Consider the following 15287-nt stretch of genomic DNA (forward strand, 5'->3'; position numbering starts at 1 on the left):
CGATCCGGAAGTGGACAGTCCCAAGTTTCTCAAGAAAAGAGGACCTGTTATGCTCATTTTTGTATAACAAGCATGGAAAGATTTTTAGATCTTCCAGAATCTGCACCTATTCAGCTGTATTTCTTTGGATTTCCTGCTTCCCGTGAAAACGGTTTGTTTCAGTCTATTCCACCCATGCCCCGCCTTCAGGCACGCCCACTCCGCTGTGGTTGGTCACACTCCCGAGTGCTCCCAAGGACTTCCAGTGTTGTGCCGCTAGCTGTGAGTTGATAAACGGTATAGAAGTTGATAATAAATTGTGATTTATCTTTTTTTAAAATGTGATCTTTTAAACATACAGTCATATTTGCTGGATCCTGAATCCGATCCGGAAGTGGACAGTCCCAAGTTTCTCAAGAAAAGAGGACCTGTTATGCTCATTTTTGTATAACAAGCATGGAACGATTTTTAGATCTTCCAGAATCTGCACCTATTCAGCTGTATTTTTTTAGATTTCCTGCTTCCCGTGAAAACGGTTAGTTTCAGTCTATTCCACCCATGCCCCGCCTCCAGGCACGCCCACTCCGCTGTGGTTGGTCACACTCCCGAGTGTTCCCAAGGATTTCCAATGTCGTGCCGCTAGCTGTGAACCCAACTTTATAGCAGTTGATAAACGGTATAGAAGTTGATCATAAATTGTGATTTATGTTTTTTTTTTTAATGTGAGCTTTTAACATACAGCCATATTTGTTGGATCCTGAATCCGTTCCGGAAGTGGACAGTCCCAAGTTTCTAGATCTTCCAGAATCTGCACCTATTCAGCTGTATTTCGGTTTGTTTGGTAGACTGAAACGGTTTGTTTCAGTCTATTATCATCACACGTCTCCATGTCTGTCATCGTGAAGGAGAAAGTAAGGACGTGGGTGGGCCACATGTGCGAGGGATTGGTTGAATTTTTGGGAGTTGGCATGATCAGGACTGGGAAATCCTCAAGGGTCGGATTAGAACAAGCTGAGTCATTACTATCCTTGTTTCATAACCAACGCCGTGCACGTACATATTGAGCGGACTGTGGTATATTTTAACTAGTTCACACGCTGGAACCCCAAAGTGGTGTCCAAGCTCCACCTAGCATGGAATTGTGGGATTTTTGCTAAACATATCTTTGCACCAAGCAAAGCCTTGTCCTATCATCATAAGTCCACGGACAATCATGCTAATCCTTTTCTATAAGAGGCTTTTCATCAACGCTCAGCAGACAAACACAACACTCGTTCACGCCACCTATTCTTTTACCACACACACACTCACACTCACACACACACACATTTTCAAATACTATCCATCCATTTTCCACTGCAGCCTAAACAGGAAAGCCCAGACTTCCCTTTCCCTACTACTCCGAGTGTCCGAGTTAAGAGCATCCTCTCCAATCCGCTTGTCCGTTATCTTGCATAACAAGACCATCAAGGAGGACAAGATACCGATAATATAACAAACAAAGGTTCTCCTATTTGGCGATGCGGATCAGGAATGCTGGTGGAAAACAAGCAAAATGCCTGGATTAGCCTACTGCTGTTTTTAATGTAACTGACGGTTATTATTTTTATATTATTTTACTCTTCACTTTCTGCAAAAAAAAATGAGAACGAGATACCGAGAATATACCAACAAAGGTTCTCCTATTTGGCAATGCGGATCAGGAATGCTGATGGAAAACAAGCAAGATGCCTGGATTAGCCTGCTGCTGTTTTTAATGTAACGGCCGGTTATTATTTTTATATTATTATTTTTATATTATTTTACTCTTCACTTTCTGAAGTAGGAAAGATGATGGTACCTCCCTTCACTGTGTCGATTATGTTGAGTTTTGTGTGTTGAAATGACCCAAACACAACAAGCGGATTTCTTCATTTGCATATCAGACATCTTGATGAGCTTTTGTCTTGTGTGATCACGTTTTGGAACTAAAAACACAACAAGAAGAAAGAAAGCAGCCAAGAATCTTGGCGGGGGGGCGGCAGCCTCTACAATCAAGCCAAACACAGGCGACATTAACCCCCCACGGCGACACACCACATGCATTGTGATCAACTTTGACAAACGTGTGTGTTTGCGTCTGTGCATGTGTGTGTGTGTTTGTGTGTAAGTCATCGCTTCCTTGTCTCCTTTTAATTACGCCACACTTAATGATGTGTGCTAACTTTTGCTAGCTTCAGGAAAACATTCCACCAGTTCTTCACTCACCCGTGAGAACTTATTGAAACTTTTAACGGCACTTTCATCAATTTGGATTGAGGAGCAGACGGATGATAATTATTATTTTGTTGGACTAAACATAAAAAAAATCAATTCATTTTCATTTTATTTGATTTATTTCTGTTTGTGTCCTTGTTGCCTGGTTGTATCGTAGTAGCCTGGTTGTGTCATAGTTGTCTGGTGTGTCCTTGTTGCCTGGTTGTGTCGTCATTGTCTGGTTGTGTCATTGATGCCTGGTTGTGATCTTGTTGCCTGTTTGTGTCCTTGTTTCCTGAGTGTGTTGTAGTTGTCTGGTTGTGTCCTTGTTGCTTGGTTATGTCGTTGTTGCCTGGGTGTGTCGTAGTTTCCTGGTTGCGTCGTAGATGCCTGGTTGTGTTCTGGTTGCCTGTTTGTGTACTTGTTGCCTGGGTGTGTTGTAGTTTTCCGGTTGTGTCGTTGTTGCCTGGTTGTGTTGTTGTTGCCTGGTCGTGTTCTGGTTGCCTGTTTGTGTGCTTTTTGCCTGGGTGTGTTGTAGTTTTCCGGTTGTGTCGTTGTTGCCTGGGTGTGTCGTTGTTGCCTGGTCGTGTTCTGGTTGTCTGTTTGTGTCCTTGTTGCCTGGGTGTGTTGTAGTTTTCCGGTTGTGTCGTTGTTGCCTGGTTGTGCTCTGGTTGCCTGTTTGTGTCCTTGTTGCCTGGGTGTGTTGTAGTTTTCCGGTTGTATCGTTGTTGCCTGGTTGTGTCGTAGTTGCCTGGTTGTGTCGTTGTTACCTGGTCGTGTTCTGGTTGCCTCTTTGTGTCCTTGTTGCCTTTTTGTGTCGTAGTTGCCTGGTTGTGCTGTAGTTGCCTGGTTGTGTTCTGGCTGCCTGTTTGTGTCCTTGTTGCCTGGGTGTGTTGTTGTTGTCCGGTTGTGTCCTTGTTGCTTGGTTGTGTTGTAGTTGACTGGTGTGTCCTTGTTGCCTGGTTGTGTCGTCGTTGTCCTTGTTGCCTGGGTGTGTTGTTGTTGTCCGGTTGTGTCCTTGTTGCCTGGTTGTATCGTAGTTGCCTGGTTGTGTTCTGGTTACCTGTTTGTGTCCTTGTTGCCTGGGTGTGTTGTAGTTTTCCGGTTGTGTCCTTGTTGCTTGGTTGTGTCGTCGTTGTCCGATTGTGTCCTTGTTGCCTAGTTGTGTTCTGGTTGCATGTTTATGTCCTTGTTGCCTGGATGTGTTGTAGTTGTCCGGTTGTGTCCTTGTTGCTTAGTTGTGTTGTAGTTGCTTGGTGTGTCCTTGTTGCCTGGTTGTCTCCTTGTTGTCTGGTTGTGTCCTTGTTGCCTGGTTGTGTTCTGGTTGCCTGTTTGTGTCCTTGTTGCATTGTTGTGCTCTGGTTGTCTGTTTTTATTCTTGTTGCCTGAGTGTGTCGTAGTTGTCCGGTTGTGTCCTTGTTGCCTGGTGTGTCCTTGTTGCCTGGTGTGTCCTTGTTGCCTGGTTGTGTTCTGGTTTCCTGTTTGTGTCCTTGTTTCCTAGTTGTGTCGTCGTTGTCCGGTTGTGTCCTTGTTGCCTGGTTGTGTTCTGGTTGCCTGGTTGTGTCCTTGTTGCCTGGTTGTGTGGTGGTCTTCTGGGTTTGTCGGTCCAGTCTTTGTGAGGTACGTGTTTGTTTGTTTGTTGTTGTTGTTGTTCCAACACAATCAAGACATCCATCATGCTGGTAAATGCCACACTTTAATAATCCAAATATGAATAAAAGAGCTCCTGGATGTGTGGCCATTCATCATGCGTATTAAAGGTATGAAAGTATGATTGTGTTCGCTACAGGTATCATTTGTCACGTTCAATGGCCTCACTTGGTTGTTAAAATCACAACGCAACATGAATGTTTACGTTACACACTCGCCGAACACCTGCTGTAGGTCAGCGGTCATTATGGGGGGGGGGGGGGGGGGTCACAGCGTCATAGCATCACGTGCACACTCTACTTGAGTATCTTGTCACCCACGTGCACGTCTGTACCGTATGTTGCTGTCGTCTCCTTGGCAACACAGAAGGAAGATTAATTCTACTGTGGGCGATTCCAACTGGCTTTACATCTTGATCTTTACTGAGGTGTGGCGGTTATTACACTTCGTCCACGTTAGCACTCGATTCCTCGCTTGGTGTGGAGTTTGCATGTTTTCCGGGTACTCCGGTTTCCTCCCACATTCCAAAAACATGCTAGGTTAATTAGCGACTCCAAATTGTCCATAGGTATGAATGTGAGTGTGAATGGTTGTTTGTCTATATGTGCCCTGTGATTGGCTGGCCACCAGTCCGGGGTGTAGCAAAATAAAAAAATTAAAAAAAATGTAAAAATTAAAAATCATAATTACAAGATAAAACATCAATAATTAAGAGATAAAAAGTCCAACTCTAAAAATTAAAAAATAAATAAATAAATAAAATACAAAAATACAAAAATACAAAAATACAAAAATACAAAAATACAAAAATACAAAAATTAAAAAATTAAAAAATTAAAAAATTAAAAAATTAAAAAATTAAAAAATTAAAAAATTAAAAAATTAAAAAATTAAAAAATTAAAAAGCAAAGTTGATCAATCATGGCGCAGGCCCCACAGCTTGGAGACCCGAGTTCAATTCCACCCTCGGCCATCTCTGTGTGGAGTTTGCATGCGTGGGTTTTCTCCGGTTTCCTCCCACATTCCAAAAACATGCTAGGTTAATTAGCGACTCCAAATTGTCCATAGGTATGAATGTGAGTGTGAATGGTTGTTTGTCTATATGTGCCCTGTGATTGGCTGGCAATCAGTCCAGGGTGTACCCCGCCTCTTGCCGGAAGACAGCTGGGATAGGCTCCAGCACCCCCACGATCCTCGTGAGGAAAAGCGGTAGAAAATGAATGAATGTATGAGAAACAGGACCATTTTCAGCATTTGTGCAAAAAAAAAAAACTCAAAAAATTCGAAAAACGGCAGGCTGTACGGCGATCGAGTGGTTAGCGCGCAGACCTCACAGCAAGGAAACACGAGTTCAATCCCACCGTCGACCATCTCTGTGTGGACTGTGCATGAGTGGGTTTTCTCCGGTTTCTTCCCACATTCCAAAAACATGCTAGGTTAATTAGCGACTCCAAATTGTCCATAGGTATGAATGTGAGTGTGAATGGTTGTTTGTCTATATGTGCCCTGTGATTGGCTGGCCACCAGTCCGGGGTGTAGCAAAATAAAAAAATTTAAAAAATGTAAAAATTAAAAATCATAATTACAAGATAAACCATCAATAATTAAGAGACAAAAAGTCCAACTCTAAAAATTTAAAAATAAATAAATAAATAAATTACAAAAATACAAAAATACAAAAATACAAAAATACAAAAATTAAAAAATTAAAAAATTAAAAAATTAAAAAATTAAAAAATTAAAAAATTAAAAAATTAAAAAAATAAAAAAATAAAAAATTAAAAAATTAAAAAATTAAAAAATTAAAAAATTAAAATGCAAAGTTGATCAATCATGGCGCAGGCCCCACAGCTTGGAGACCCGAGTTCAATTCCACCCTCGGCCATCTCTGTGTGGAGTTTGCATTCGTGGGTTTTCTCCGGTTTCCTCCCACATTCCAAAAACATGCTAGGTTAATTAGCGACTCAAAATTGTCCATAGGTATGAATGTGAGTGTGAATGGTTGTTTGTCTATATGTGCCCTGTGATTGGCTGGCCACCAGTCCAGGGTGTACCCTGCCTCTTGCCTGAAGACAGCTGGGATAGGCTCCAGCATACCCACCACCCTAATTACGATTATCGCTATCGTAAAATTGGATGGATGGATAGTTGATAATGAAAGATTCGCATTATGTAAGAAATGGTATCGAATCAAATTGAATGGTATCGTGTGTACAGTGTGCGGAATCTTTGAACGATTCGAACGGGTACTGGGATTGTACGGTGCTACTTTGTATTCTCCGCGGTTTTGTTTGGAGAGGAAAGATTAGCGCTAAAATGTCTTCCAAAAGACTCTTTAATGTCTGTAATGTTTGGCTTTGCAATGAGGCTCATTGCTCGCCGCCTCCCGTCATGGCGGTGAGTCAGGATATTCAAGTCTCCCCCGCTGTCTATTCATCTCGTGTAATTTCCTCACCTCACTAAGTTCATAATTATAAGCCGGCGCCGCCATTATTAGCGCTGGAAAACAAACAGCAGCGCGCCCGCAGCTGCCAAGTCAGCCATGACAGTCTAAACACTTCCATTGCTTTTATTAGCCGCCTTATTAGCATTTTAGCCAGCAGGCCTTCAAACAGCAAATGATGAAATTTCATATTGAAGAAGATTACTCTAAATAACTTTGCCGTGCTTATTGTATTACCAGCTGAACGGAGACTTTAGTGCTCGAAATGAGATATCAGCTCTCAAAGTTTGACACTCACGGACTCATTTCCTCCTCCTTCCGACGCAGCAAGATGAAAAGCCAACAAATATTCAAGCTACGCGACACTCATATATAAATTTCATCAAAGTAATATTTGCAGCTACGGATCAGATATGATAAACCGGAACCCCGGCTTTTAGAATTAATCCGTTCCAAAACATACAAAAACAAATTCTCTAAAGCCAATGACATTCCAAATGGTATCCATCCATGATATCCAGGGGCATGCTGGAGCCTATCCCAGCTGGACAATATTTTATATTTCATAGAGAATAATAATTTCACATGCAATTTACGCCTGAATCCGTTCCAGAAGGGCCAACATTCATTTTCTACCGCTTATTCTCACAAAGGTTGCAGGGGGTGCTGGAGCCACCCTGGACTGGTTGCCAGCCAATCACAGGGCACATATAGACAAACAACCATTCACACTCACATTCATACCTATGGACAATTTGGAGTCGCTAATTAACCTAGCATGTTTTTGGAATGTGGGAGGAAACCGGAGTACCCGGAGAAAACCCACGCATGCACGGAGAGAACATGAAAACTCCACACAGAGATGGCCGAGGGTGGGGTTGAACTCGGGTCTCCTAGCTGTGAGGTCTGCGCGCTAACCACTCGACCGCTGTGCAGCCCACAAATAATAATTAATGACATAATATTATAACATTAGTTGTTAAAATCTGTCAGGAGGATAATTATTTTTTATTATTATATTATTTATTATTTTTTATTTATTATTATTATTATTTGTTATTATTATTTATTATTATTATTATTTATTTATATATATATATTAATTATTATTTTTTTAATTTTATTATTATTTTTATTTTATTGTTCACATTCTGCAAAGAAAATGAGGACGAGATACCGAATATACCAACAAAGGTTCTCCTATTTGACCATGCGGATCAGGAATGCTGGTGAAAAACAAGCAAGATGCCTGGATTAGCCTGCTGCTGTGTTTAATATAACGCATGCACGGGGAGATCATGCAAACTCCACACACAGATGGCCGAGGGTGGGATTGAACTCGAGTCTAGCCGTGAGGTCTGCGCGCTAACCACTCGACCGCCGTGCAGCCCACAACTAATAATTAATGACGTCATATTATAATGTTAGTTGTTAAAATCTAGCAGGAGGGTACTTTATTTTTTATTATTATTATATTATTTAATATGATTAGTATTTTTATTTTTTTATTTTACTGTTCACTTTCTGCAAAGAAAATGAGGAGATACGATGCGGATCAGGAATGCTGGTGGAAAACAAGCAAGATGCCTGGATTAGCCTGCTGCTGTGTTTAATATAACGCATGCACGGGGAGATCATGCAAACTCCACACAAAGAGAGTCAGAAACATGTTTTAATGAAATATGGAACCAGGAATAAAGTGAATTAAAAAAAAAATTAAAATTAAAATTAAAATTAAAATTAAAATTAAAATTAAAATTAAAATTAAAATTAAAATTAAAATTAAAATTAAAATTAAAATTAAAATTAAAATTAAAATTAAAATTAAAATTAAAATTAATTAAAAAAAAACTTAAACTATATTAAGAAAGCAGGAAGTGAACAAATGTAACAGTTTGGCCAACTCAACATGTACTACGTATCCCTCTGACTCCGCCTCCTTTTTGGAAGGTATGAAATAAAGACCCATTCTACTACTACTACTATTATGAGTACTACTACTACTACCACTACTACTAAGACTACTGCTTTTATTGCTGTGCTGGTGTCAGTGCTGGCTTGTAAAGATGGTGTTTGAAGGTAAAGGAAATGAAAAGGAGTGAAAAGCGTGTGGTTTCCATGCAGGCGTAGCGTAGAAAAGGCGACTAGAAGAGCCTGAAAGTGGTTTTGCTCTTCACGCGTTGGGCTGTGCATTGTTGGAGCGAGTGCAGCCAATCAATGATTACGTGATTGGATCGGCCCTCGGGGGAAGAAGATGGAAATCTGCTCACATAATAAGCTGCTACCTACTACCAGTGCACACACACACACACATACACACACACACATATACACACATACACACATACACACATAGTGACCATTAAGAGATTAAACGAGGACGCCAGATGGGTGCTGATTTCAGAAACATATTCACTCCAACTTTATTGCAACAACAGACAAATGTGAGACTGTTAATATTGTCATGATGACAGCAGCTGCTTGATACATCACAACATATCATAGCAATCCCCAGATAGGTGCAAACATGCCCCCAGTGGGAGTCGGCAGTACAGCGACAAAGATGCGATATTACAACAGCAATACGTGCAAATCCATGTACAGTGTTCCCTGATGATCGTCATCTAGGTTGTCTTATTTATGTCTTATGGAGAAAAAAATAATTAAAATTAAAATTAAAATTAAAATTAAAATTAAAATTAAAATTAAAATTAAAATTAAAATTAAAATTAAAATTAAAATTAAAATTAAAATTAAAATTAAAATTAAAATTAAAATTAAAATATAAAAAATAAAAACTTAAACTATATTAGGAAAGCAGGAAGTGAACAAATGTAACAGTTACTGATTGTAAAAGTACCAAACGGAAGGGTAGGATTTAATAAGCTGATGATTGTCATCTATGTCATCTTATTTATGTCTTATGGGAAAAAATATATAAAATTAAAATTAAAATTAAAATTAAAATTAAAATTAAAATTAAAATTAAAATTAAAATTAAAATTAAAATTAAAATTAAAATTAAAATTAAAATTAAAATTAAAATTAAAATTAAAATTAAAATTAAAATAAAATTAAAATTAAAATTAATAAAAAAAACTTAAACTATATTAAGAAAGCAGGAAATGAACAAATGTAACAGTTTCTAATTGTAAAAGTACCAAACGGAAGGGTAGGATTTAATAAGCTGATGATTGTCATCTATGTCATCTTATTTATGTCTTATGGGAGAAAATATATAAAATTAAAATTAAAATTAAAATTAAAATTAAAATTAAAATTAAAATTAAAATTAAAATTAAAATTAAAATTAAAATTAAAATTAAAATTAAAATTAAAATTAAAATTAATAAAAAAACTTAAACTATATTAAGAAAGCAGGAAATGAACAAATGTAACAGTTTCTGATTGTAAAAGTACCAAACGGAAGGGTAGGATTTAATAAGCTCATGATTGTCATCTATGTCATCTTATTTATGTCTTATGGGGGAAAATATATAAAATTAAAATTAAAATTAAAATTAAAATTAAAATTAAAATTAAAATTAAAATTAAAATTAAAATTAAAATTAAAATTAAAATTAAAATTAAAATTAAAATTAAAATTAAAATTAAAATTAAAATTAAAATTAAAATTAAAATAGGAAAGCAGGAAGTGAACAAATGTAACAGTTACTGATTGTAAAAGTACCAGATGGAGGGGTAGGATTTAATAAGCTTTGCTTCTTCCTACTCCTTTTGGACATGTGGAACTGTGAACTGATTATGGGATGCATTCAATTGTAATCTGATGCATGTTCGAATGAAATAAAACCATTACCATTTTCTTCTATTCTCTATCGGAATCATAGACTAAAGGTGACTATAGGGGTGTTATTTCATTTCTACTGGGCTCTAATCATCGTTCACTTTTCAACCTTCCAGTGTGCAATGTGCATGGCTCGCATTTCCGACTTTTCACGTTCCTTTGAATGCAGCACAAGAGGTGCCAGTCCAATTGGCAGACAATGGTTGTGGGTCTGTGTTGTGTTGTGTTGTGCCTTGTGTCGTCGTCTTTCACTCGTCACGTCTTCAAAGCTCGCCGACTCCGCCTTTTCCGGAACATTTTGTCCATCCAGGCTTCTATCGACGACTTCTCTCTGCCAGCTTCTTGTCTCGGGTGCTGATCACTGACCCAAACATGCCGCTAGCTGGCATATGACACACACGCACACACACACACACACACACACACACACCTTAATGGCTCCACACGGCTATTGATTGGAGATTGATTAGGCCACTCCTTGTTAGAAACTTCTGGAGACGAGACCTGCAGGCTGACTGGCAGACATGCTGAGTCGTCCACACAGATTCATCCGATGGTCTCAGGAATGACTCCACCATGTGACCTGTGTGGCTACTAGCACGTTAGCCATTTTAGCAGGCAGCAACGATGCGTTCAAATGTACGCCATGATTGTTTGTGACGGCCCGCTCCAGGTGGGACTGTTTGATTAGTTTGTAAGGAGGTGGAGGAGATTAGGTAAAGGTAAACAAAAGCTGACACACACACAAACACACACACACACACATACACAGTGTGTGTGTGTTGATGGTATCCATTAAAGACATTTAGTGTTGTGTCCCATTAGCATCAACTCCACATCTGTCTACTGCTGCTGGAGGCTTTTATTTGTGCATGTGTGTGTGTGTGTATGTGTGTATGTGTGTATGTGTGTATGTGTATGTGTGTGTGTGTGTGTGTGTGTGTGTGTGTGTGTGTGTGAGCGAGAGAGGGGTGAAAAGGATGCACGGTTGTTAAAAAGTAGTAAATCACCATGTCAGGGTGATAACAAGAACCACCTACAGTTTTGTGCTCTTTAAAGGCATTTAAAAAGTGATGGATTTCTGTTTTTTTTTTGGTAAAGTCAGAAGTTTGGACATGGTCTAAAGGTGTGTCCAAAACTTTAGACCATGGTCTAAAGGTGTGTCCAAAACTTTAGACCACGGTCCTGCCGTCAAGTCCATCAACCACCATTTTGTGGCTATTATTGCTCCGGTATTGAAAAGTCCGGTTATCCCTACACAGACCAGGACCTTCAGTCATGAGGGATGCCGTACTTGACGCTAAATCACATTCAGTGCACATTTTTGTTCACATTTAGCCTTTTAAGGCTGTGTTCATCTGCTTTTGATCCGCTGATGAACAGCCTATTTCACTTGAATGCTTTTTTTTTTTTTTGCAATAAATTGCTTTTCTGTCTCACTCCCATTTCTTTGTCTTGCAACTGCTCAACTGCAACATTTTATATATTCTACATACAGTTTTTTTCATATCAGGACAGGGATTTTTCTATTCGGTTTGGGGGGTTCGGGACCCCACAAGAGGGAATGGTAATACTAATAGTAATGGTAATGGTTTTATTTCATTTGAACATGCATCAGATTACAATTGAATGCATCCCATAATCAGTTCACAGTTCCACATGTCCGAAAGGAGTAGGAAGAAGCAAAGCTTATTGAATCCTACCCCTCCATCTGGTACTTTTAAAACCATTAACTGTTACATTTGTTCACTTCCATGTAAGTTTTTATTTTTTTTACTTTATTTTATTAATTTTAATTTTAACATTTTTAAAATTTTTAATTTATTAATTTTTTTTTTTTACATTGTATTTTGTATTTCTATCCATCCATTTTCCTCCGCTTATCCGGGTCCGGAAGAAGCAACGCTTATTAAATCTTATCCCTCCATCTGGTACTTTTACAATCAGTAACTGTTACATTTGTTCACTTCCTGCTTTCCTAATTTTAATTTTAATTTTAATTTTAATTTTAATTTTAATTTTAATTTTAATTTTAATTTTAATTTTAATTTTAATTTTAATTTTAATTTTAATTTTAATTTTATATATTTTCCCCCATAAGACATAAATAAGATGACATAGATGACAATCATCAGCTTATTAAATCCTACCCTTCCATCTGGTACTTTTACAATCAGAAACTGTTACATTTGTTCACTTCCTGCTTTCTTAATATAGTTTACGTTTTTTTAATTAATTTTAATTTTAATTTTAATTTTAATTTTAATTTTAATTTTAATTTTAATTTTAATTTTAATTTTAATTTTAATTTTAATTTTAATTTTAATTTTAATTTTTTTAATTTAATATTGTATTATACAGTGAAGAAAATAAGTATTTGAACACCCTGCTATTTTGCTATTTCTCCCACTTAGAAATCATGGAGGGGTCTGAAATTTTCATCGTAGGTGCATGTCCACTGTGAGAGAGATAAACTAAAAAGAAAAATCCAGAAATCACAATGCATGATTTTTTAACAATTTATTTGTGTGATACAGCTGCTAATAAGTATTTGAACACCTGAGAAAATGAATGTTAATATTTGGTACAGTAGCCTTTGTTTGCTATTACAGAGGTCAAACGTTTCCTGTAGTTTTTCACCAGGTTTGCACACACTGCAGGAGGGATCTTGGCCCACTCCTCCACACAGATCTTCTCTAGATCAGTCAGGTTTCTGGGCTGTCGCTGAGAAACACGGAGTTTGAGCTCCCTCCAAAGATTTTCGATTGGGTTCAGGTCTGGAGACTGGCTGGGCCATGCTAGAACCTTGATATGCTTCTTACGGAGCCACTCCTTGGTTTTCCTGGCTGTGTGCTTCGGGTCGTTGTCGTGTTGGAAGACCCAGCCACGACCCATCTTCAATGCTCTGACAGAGGGAAGGAGGTTGTTCCCCAAAATCTCACAATACACGGCCCCAGTCATCCTCTCTTTAATGCAGTGCACTCGTCCTGTCCCATGTGCAGAAAAACACCCCCAAAGCATGATGCTACCACCCCCATGCTTCACAGTAGGGATGGTGTTCTTCGGATTGTACTCTTCATTCTTCTTCCTCCAAACACGCTTATTGGAATTATGACCAAAAAGTTCTATTTTGGTCTCATCTGACCATAAAACTTTCTCCCATGACTCCTCTGTATCATCCAAATGGTCATATGCAAACTTAAGACGGGCCTTGACATGTGCTGGTTTAAGCAGGGGAACCTTTCGTGCCATGCATGATTTCACATCATGACGTCTTAGTGTATTACCTACAGTAACCTTGGAAACGGTGGTCCCAGCTCTTTTCAGGTCATTGACCAAGTCCTGTCGTGTAGTTCTGGGCTGATTCCTCACCTTTCTTAGAATCATTGAGACCCCACGAGGTGATATCTTGCATGGGGCTCCACTCCGATTGAGATTGACCGTCATGTTTAGCTTCTTCCATTTTCTAATGATAGCTCCAACAGTGGACCTTTTTTCACCAAGCTGCTTGGTAATTGCTCCGTAGCCCTTTCCAGCCTTGTGGAGGTGTACAATTTTGTCTCTGGTGTCTTTGGACAGCTCTTTGGTCTTCGCCATGTTACAAGTTAAAGTCTTACTGATTGTATGGGGTGGACAGGTGTCTTTATGCAGCTAACGACCTCAAACAGGTGCATCTGATTCAGGATGATACATGGAGTGCAGGTGGACTTCTAATGGGCAGACTAACAGGTCTTTTAGGGTCAGAATTCTAGATGATACACAGGTGTTCAAATACTTATTTGCAGCTGTATCACACAAATAAATTGTTAAAAAATCATGCATTGTGATTTCTGGATTTTTCTTTTTAGTTTATCTCTCTCACAGTGGACATGCACCTACGATGAAAATTTCAGACCCCTCCATGATTTCTAAGTGGGAGAAATAGCAAAATAGCAGGGTGTTCAAATACTTATTTTCTTCACTGTATATATATATATATATATATATATATATATTGTTATTTTTTGTCACATAATATAAAAGAATATATTTCATATCAACGTCACATTTTGCTCTTTTTGTGTGACAGGTGTCTTTTACCTCCCAAAGTAAAAAGCAATCGAGATGAAGTACTTCCTCCAGCGTTGCGGACGTTGGCGTGTTATCTTTGTTTTATTGCCGGCCAGCAGATTGACTCCAGCTGTTCTTCTTCATGTGAGCAAATGATGCGGAACGTTTGTGGACACGCGAGCGGCTTTCTTGTCATCCTGAATGTTCTTTCTTCACAGGGATCACACTGATGGATGGCGGCTGACTGAGAACGTCATCGGTTAAAATAGATGACCTCTGACCTGCCTTTAACCCCTTCAGAGTGTCTCCGGCTCCGCCTCCGTGTGCCGCTCACCCTCGGTGCGGCGGTCAGACATCATCGTGAGAGACAACGTCTCATCAGACTGGAAATATTCCTGATTTAACGCTCGACTGAGCTCGCGTTCTGTTTTTTAAGACGTTTAGTCAGCTCAAGATGCCGTCTGGCCGCTAAACGATGTAGAAGAAGAAAAGCTTCGATTGAATATTAATAGTCTCTTTTGCATACATTAAAAAGGCCGCAGAGAAAAGTTGATGTGGGGAGATTGAGAGCAACATCACACACAAGCCGGTGTTGAGTGTGACTGCGGCGGTCCTTGATGGCGCCACACAAAGTCTGCCTAGCAACAAGACCTAGCAACCCATTCAGTTCTACCTCACATGAACGTTTTGTTTTCTTCAATATAAGGGAATTATGACGTGACGTCATACAACAAAACAAAAAACATTCCAATGAGACAAAATTTCCTGTACGCAATACTTCATTAGGGTAAAAATAAAGGGTAAAAAAACGTATTTTTACCACAAAGCAGCATGATTTATGAATATATATATTTTTAAACCTTGATGGACTGAAATCGGAAGTGCAGAGTAGTACTGTGTTTACAATCCAAAGGTTGAACTTCTGTTGCTGCGTGGCGCATGATGGTAATGGTAATGGTTTTATTTCATTTGAACATGCATCAGATTACAATTGAATGCATCCCATAATCAGTTCACAGTTCCACATGTCCAAAAGGAGTAGGAAGAAGCGAAGCTTATTAAATCCTACCCCTCCATCTGGTACTTTTATTATCAGTAACTGTTACATTTGTTCACTTCCTG

The 15287-nt window shown here is 38.7% G+C and overlaps 1 long non-coding RNA gene across 1 annotated transcript; it reads left to right on the forward strand.

The window, feature by feature from the left end:
* Positions 1-1645: 1645 nt before the first annotated feature.
* Positions 1646-15070, forward strand: LOC131110358 (uncharacterized). Its single transcript, XR_009120874.1, has 3 exons — positions 1646-1737; positions 14185-14309; positions 14384-15070. It is a non-coding gene; the product is annotated as an uncharacterized LOC131110358 (long non-coding RNA).
* The last annotated feature ends 217 nt before the right edge of the window (positions 15071-15287 follow it).

This window comes from Doryrhamphus excisus, chromosome 2 (genome assembly GCF_030265055.1).
Source record: "Doryrhamphus excisus isolate RoL2022-K1 chromosome 2, RoL_Dexc_1.0, whole genome shotgun sequence".
NCBI lineage: Eukaryota > Metazoa > Chordata > Actinopteri > Syngnathiformes > Syngnathidae > Doryrhamphus > Doryrhamphus excisus.